Source organism: Octodon degus, unplaced genomic scaffold (genome assembly GCF_000260255.1).
Source record: "Octodon degus isolate 3935 unplaced genomic scaffold, OctDeg1.0 scaffold00398, whole genome shotgun sequence".
Taxonomy (NCBI): Eukaryota; Metazoa; Chordata; class Mammalia; order Rodentia; family Octodontidae; genus Octodon; species Octodon degus.
The window spans coordinates 33815-39738 of NW_004524974.1; the positions used below are offsets into that span (position 1 = coordinate 33815).

The window sequence follows — 5924 nt, forward strand, 5'->3', positions numbered from 1 at the left end:
ATAGCTGTGGATTTATTTTCAGAGCTGCATTTGGATACCTGTCTTGGAATGAGGAATGCTCCCATGCTGGTGGGTTGTACCTCAGAAGTCTCAACTGCCATCACTCATGGGTTTCCAAACCAGCGCCTCTGTGATGTTGACAGTGTCCTGAAACAGAAGATAACCAAGAGAAACATGTGCTTACACAAGTGGAAAATAGCTTGTAGATTCCCAGGACTTCATGATTAGTTGGCACAGGTAACCATATCTGTGACACTGGACACTATGATAATTTTAACATTCACAAGGTTTGATCGCTGGTAACTTATTCTACTACTATTATTTCACTTTATGACATATTCCATTAGGGGTTTGATATAACTTTGGCTCCTCACATAAACTTTCTGGTTTTTCTGCCTGTCTTTCCACCCTCCATAACTCCACTAGTTTATCGATCTGGAAGCACACCCTTCATTAACACTTACACCATGACCCTATTACGTGGACACTTTTGTGGTTCCAGACTATGTCCACCTTCTATTCTCAACTTAAACACTCAAATTATGAGTGTTAAAATGCATGATACACCCCTTCTCACAAAAACTAAACACATGACTGAATGTGTGAGAATCATCTCAATCTGGAGACAGCTTTGCACCCCTACTTCCCCTTCCATATGCAGCCATGTGAAATATCTGTAGAATATTCAGGACTCAGTATCTCTTCCTCAGTCACTCATTCAAGAGTAATTAACTTGCATCCTAAAGGGATATCTTTCTGTAATGATCACCCACCTAAGTTAGTACAAATGTACAGACCAGGATCTCATTGAGCACTGCTGACTTCTTGTTTCCATTTCTGCTTGTCCACATCCAGGTAACAGTTCAACTTCGACTGCATTATATCTAATGCCTGCCAATAGAAGAGAGTATTTTCATGAACTAACTTTGAGAACAGTGAAGGCATGAGCCAGCTTCATCTCCTACAAGGTGTGAAGTTCCTTTTGGGTACCAGGGATTTTAGAAAGGTCGCAAGAATGTACAAAATACCTTTAAGTGACAAGAATCATGGGTCTACCTCATCTCAGGTCACCAACATGGCATAGCCCAAATGGGTAGGTCCTTCACATCAAAGGCTGAGGGTCCATTAGCTATGTAGGGAACTTACCTCCTCCTCTCAGTAAGATGGTTTGTATAAGACAGAAAAAATTCCAATCAAAATCATCTAGATGGATGCAATGGACCATCACTTCTGTGCTCGAAGCACAGGTGTGCAGTCTCTTTTGAAATGAAATAAAATAAGTGTCTTGAAATTCACTGACAAAAAAGAAGTAACTATTCCCATTCTATACACTGGAGTTTAAAATTTTCTTTATCCTTTCTAAATGTAAAATGTACAGGACATATTCATTCATGCTAATTTTACTGCAGTGTGATTAGCACTACAATTTCCATGTTTTATATTTGGTCAATTATTCACATTAAGAAAACTCCACAAGTAAAAACCTTGGGTCTTAAAACTTTGAAGAAATATAATAAATATTCAAAACTGAATTCAGGACATGCTTGGGCATTTATACTTTGATATGCTATTCATGAAATGGGCATGGAGTATTAAGTAATAATCTGTCCCAGGGAAGCAGCTGGAGCAAGAAAATTACTGACTGGGCAGAGTAGAGTCAAATCTAAAAGAATTTGCCTCCTTTTTGGAGGCTTTTGGGTGTAGATATGTATACATAAATGTATACATATCAGAATGTATACATAAATGCTTTCTTGTAGGCCTGGGTGAGGAATCACTTTCAAAGACACTGAGAAAAAGAGTCAGGCTGTGCTTATTCTCCCTTCTTTCACGTGGCATTCCACTGTGAGGCATTCTGTTTGCTCTTCTATCAAGATACACCTGAGAATGACACTTCCCAGATTGCTTGGAAATTTTTCCTCCTTCCAGGCAAGGGGACACAAGTCCATGGAACAACACTGTACCCTCCCTGTTGCAGTGCTCGTGGAAAGCACGCGAGGCAGTGGCTCTGGATTCAAGGCTGTTGAGCCAGGTGCTGTGATGTAGGTAAATCTCCCCTTGACTCTTCTTCAATTTCTATCTCCCTCTCCGGGTACTAATCATTGCTAGAAAGAAGAAAAGATATTGCTGCTAAAGAAAATTGAAAGATAAAGGATAATTTTTTTAATTCATCAAGAAATTGAAAACAACCACCCAGTTTAAAATCTTCAGAGAACACTGGAATGATTGTTGTGATCACTTAATTTCAAAACCACCAACTGCTTTTGACAGTTTTCATGCCAACAGCCTAGTTGTGTTGGAGAAATTCCAATTCCTTGTCTCTGATTCTTTGAGATACCTAGATAGACTAAGGCCAACACCTCCAGAGTTAATAGACAGAAAATATTTCTGGCTCTCTTAAGCCTGCAGAGCATGAGACCAAGGGCAGCAGCAGCGGGATGGAGACAGCAGGGCCCTGTGGAACCTTGCAGTGTGATGTGGAGGTAGCAGGCAGCAGCAGTGTTTTCTTGATGTGTTCAGCCCAAGGAAACTGTCAGACAGATGCACAGTGTAGACCTAGGGCCAGTAGAGCTGACAGTTTCTTTTTAGTCAATGCCACCACAAAAAAAGATGACAAAGTAAAAAGGAGACATTTGGATTTGCAATACATTAATGACATACACCTGTACAGTGGTACCTGGCTTCATGAATTTTTTTCTTGCCCTAATTATGGCTCCCAACTGAATTGGACAAGAATCAAATCGTATATCCTCATAAGGCAAACATGGGTGCTAGCCACTGAATTTGGTGTCAAGCCCCATCACTCTGGCCCTGCCTTCCCTACCATCACTATTTTCATTTGTGGCTGCTCTTGAAGACAAGGATAAACTGATGGGGCTGGCAATTGTGACATCTACTTTCCAAGGCTGATAGTTTTTTTCTAGGTCTGAGTTTGGGGGGAAATGGTATGTTAGTGATTTTGAAACACAAATTTCTTTTCATTTTTGTCCTTAGAATTGTAGGTGAAATTGACTTGGTGAAATTGACTTGTGTATACAGAGCAGGTCAGCTGCCTTCTAGTTCCTGGAATACATTTTGGTGGCTGTATGACTATTTCTTAGGATTTAAACTCAGCCTAAACATATAGCCAAGAACACTAAGCAGCCAGCACACATAGATAGTACCAGATGCTTCTTGCCCCTCTTCCTGCAGGTGGTTTTCACTTTGTCCATCACACATTCCTTCCTGCTGGCCCTGATCACCTAGTGAAGGAGGATTCTACTGGAGCTGTCTGAGGCACACACACTGTGCCCTCCAAAACTGTGAATCAGTGTCTAGGCAGGTGCATTAAGAATGTGTAGAAACCTTATTCTCCAGTGTTTTCTTTAAAACCTGTTATCAGCTTTTGTCATCCCTACCTGTGTAATATTGTTATTCCTACATGCATCCTGGCCATTCGTAAATGTAGTGTTTTCTGCTTAGTGGTTTTCTGGCAATCTGTCTCCTTGAATTTTAATTTCAATGCAAACTAATTAACATCCATCATTAAACCATTTTTATTCTTCAATATGGACTCTTGGGTGTTTTCTATTTATTATTATAATGTTTCATTTCTCCTACTCATTTGTGCAGAATTGAGGGCTAGAAGAAAACTTTCCTGACAACTGATCAATAGTTTCTCCCACTCAGGTCTCTCCATTGCGTAGTACACAAGGCTCTGTGTTGGGGTCGTCAGACTAGAGAGTTGTTGATTTCAAACATCCAGGCTCATTAATGTATCTGTTTGATATGGCCTTCAATCTGGATATTTTCAGCCCTCATTCCTGTTTTTTTTTTACATTTTTATAGTAAGGAAACGAATCCCTTGTATAAGTTGTTTGAGAACAGTTAGTACTCACTGCTCAAAAAGTAGTAATAGCTGGGTGTATTGGCACAGATCTATAATCCCAGCACTTGGGAAGCTGAGACAGGAGGACCATTGTCAATTCCAGACAGGCCAGGGCTACAAAGTTAGCTTAAACCAGTCTGAAAAAAGGTCAGAATGCAAACTTTAATTTTCTCCCAACCATTATGACAAGGCACACAGAAACTCAAAACATCAACTGGAACACACACACCACATAGATCGTGAAGTTCAATACAAACAGAGCTCAAGCTACAAGGTGCAACACGGTACAGGGTTTCAGGGTAAATCCCGAGGGGATTTGACTGAACTTGTGAGATACAAAAGTTACATTTCTTCACCTGAGGAATGGATGAAAAAGATGTATTTTTATACAATGGAATATTGCTCAGCTATGAAGAACGATAAACTCAGAGTCATTCCAGCAAGCCCAGTTCTTTCCACATTTGGACATTTGTCTGTGAATCATCCTTTTGCCATGTGAATTACCATATAGGAGCTAAAGTTAGAGAAAGTGAACAGAGTTCTTTAACATGCTAATTACTCACAGGGCACTCTCCTTTCTCCAAAGATGCACAGAATGAAAGTGGACTTGAAGGACCAGCAGCAGCTCTACAAGCTAATCATTAGCCAGCTGCCCTATGAAGGTTACATCAGCATTTCTAACAGCCTCATCCTCAATGAAATCAGGCCTCTGTCTGTCTGTGCACATTCAGAGCAGCTCCTGCATCTCTTCAAACTGGGAATGGAAAATGCTGACACTGCAGCTCAGTATGGAATTGGTCGCTCAGATACAGTTGCCCCTGGCATGGGGATTGACTTGGAATTTGATGCAGATGTCCAGACCACATCCTCAGAGGCTTCCAAGTGTGAAACCTGCTATGTCACCTGCCATAAAGGACCATGTTATGTAGCCACATATAGCAGAGATGGGCAGTTGATCTCTATTGGGTCTGATGATGCTTCTTTAAAGATTCTAGACACAGAAAGAATGTCGGCCAGAAGTGCCATATCAATAGAGGCCATGATGAATGAGACCACGGGAAAAAGTCACATGCCTGGCCTTCCACCTGATAGAGCAGATCCTGGTCTCTGGCTCCAGGGATTATACTCATATATTTTTGATTACTCCAAACCATCTGAAAAAAAAAAAAAGAAAATGTAAAAAAAAGCCTTCAAATACGTTCAGGAATCAGAAATGCTGTGCTCCATCCCTTTCCACCCATCCGGAGACTTCATCCTCATTGGCACGTAGCATCCCACTCTGAGCCTTTATGACATCAACACCTCAGTGTTTCATCTCTTGCAATCCTCAAGATCAATACACTGATGCTGTCTATTCTGGGAATTACAGTCCCAGTGCTAATATGTATGGGACTTGTAGCACAGACAGCTGCATCAAGCTGTGGGATAGTGTTTCAAATGGATGCATCACAACTTTTGAGAAAGCACATGATGATGCTTAAGTATATTCAGCCATTTTCTCCAAAAATTCTAAATATATTTTGTCAAGTGGAATAGACTTAATAGATAAACTCAGAGATATCAACAGGATGAACTCTGGTTAGGTACACAGGTGCAGGGCTGAGCAGCCGGCAGGTGCACTGCATGCAGGTAGTCTTTAATCACACGGAGGACTATGTGCTGCTGCTGGATGAGAGGACCATCAGCCTCTGCTACTGGGACTCAAGGACAGTGGAGGAGAAGCTTGCTCTCCCTGGGGCACAACAGCATCATGTGTGGCATCTTGCACTCACCCACTAACCCCAGCTTCATGACATGCAGCGCCAACGTCCAAGTGCAGTTTTGGTACCAGAGGTCCAACCACCAACTGGGCTGTCCTCACCAATAGGCTCCTATCTATAGTACTATGCTCCCCTCTGTCCTGTCACCAGCTTCAGGAACGAGTCATTGCACTGTCTATGGCAGTTGGACTGACACATTTATCTACATCCTCAGATAGTACAGCGTGAACTTTTTTTCCACTTTGATGTAGAGTCATTGGGGAAAGGTGAAATTGGAAACAGATCTGTGCAGCTCT

At 41.5% G+C, this 5924-nt stretch overlaps 1 pseudogene; it reads left to right on the forward strand.

Annotated features, from left to right (window-relative positions):
* The first annotated feature begins 4454 nt into the window (after nt 1-4454).
* Nucleotides 4455-5735, forward strand: LOC101580891 (annotated as a pseudogene).
* Nucleotides 5736-5924: the final 189 nt, after the last annotated feature.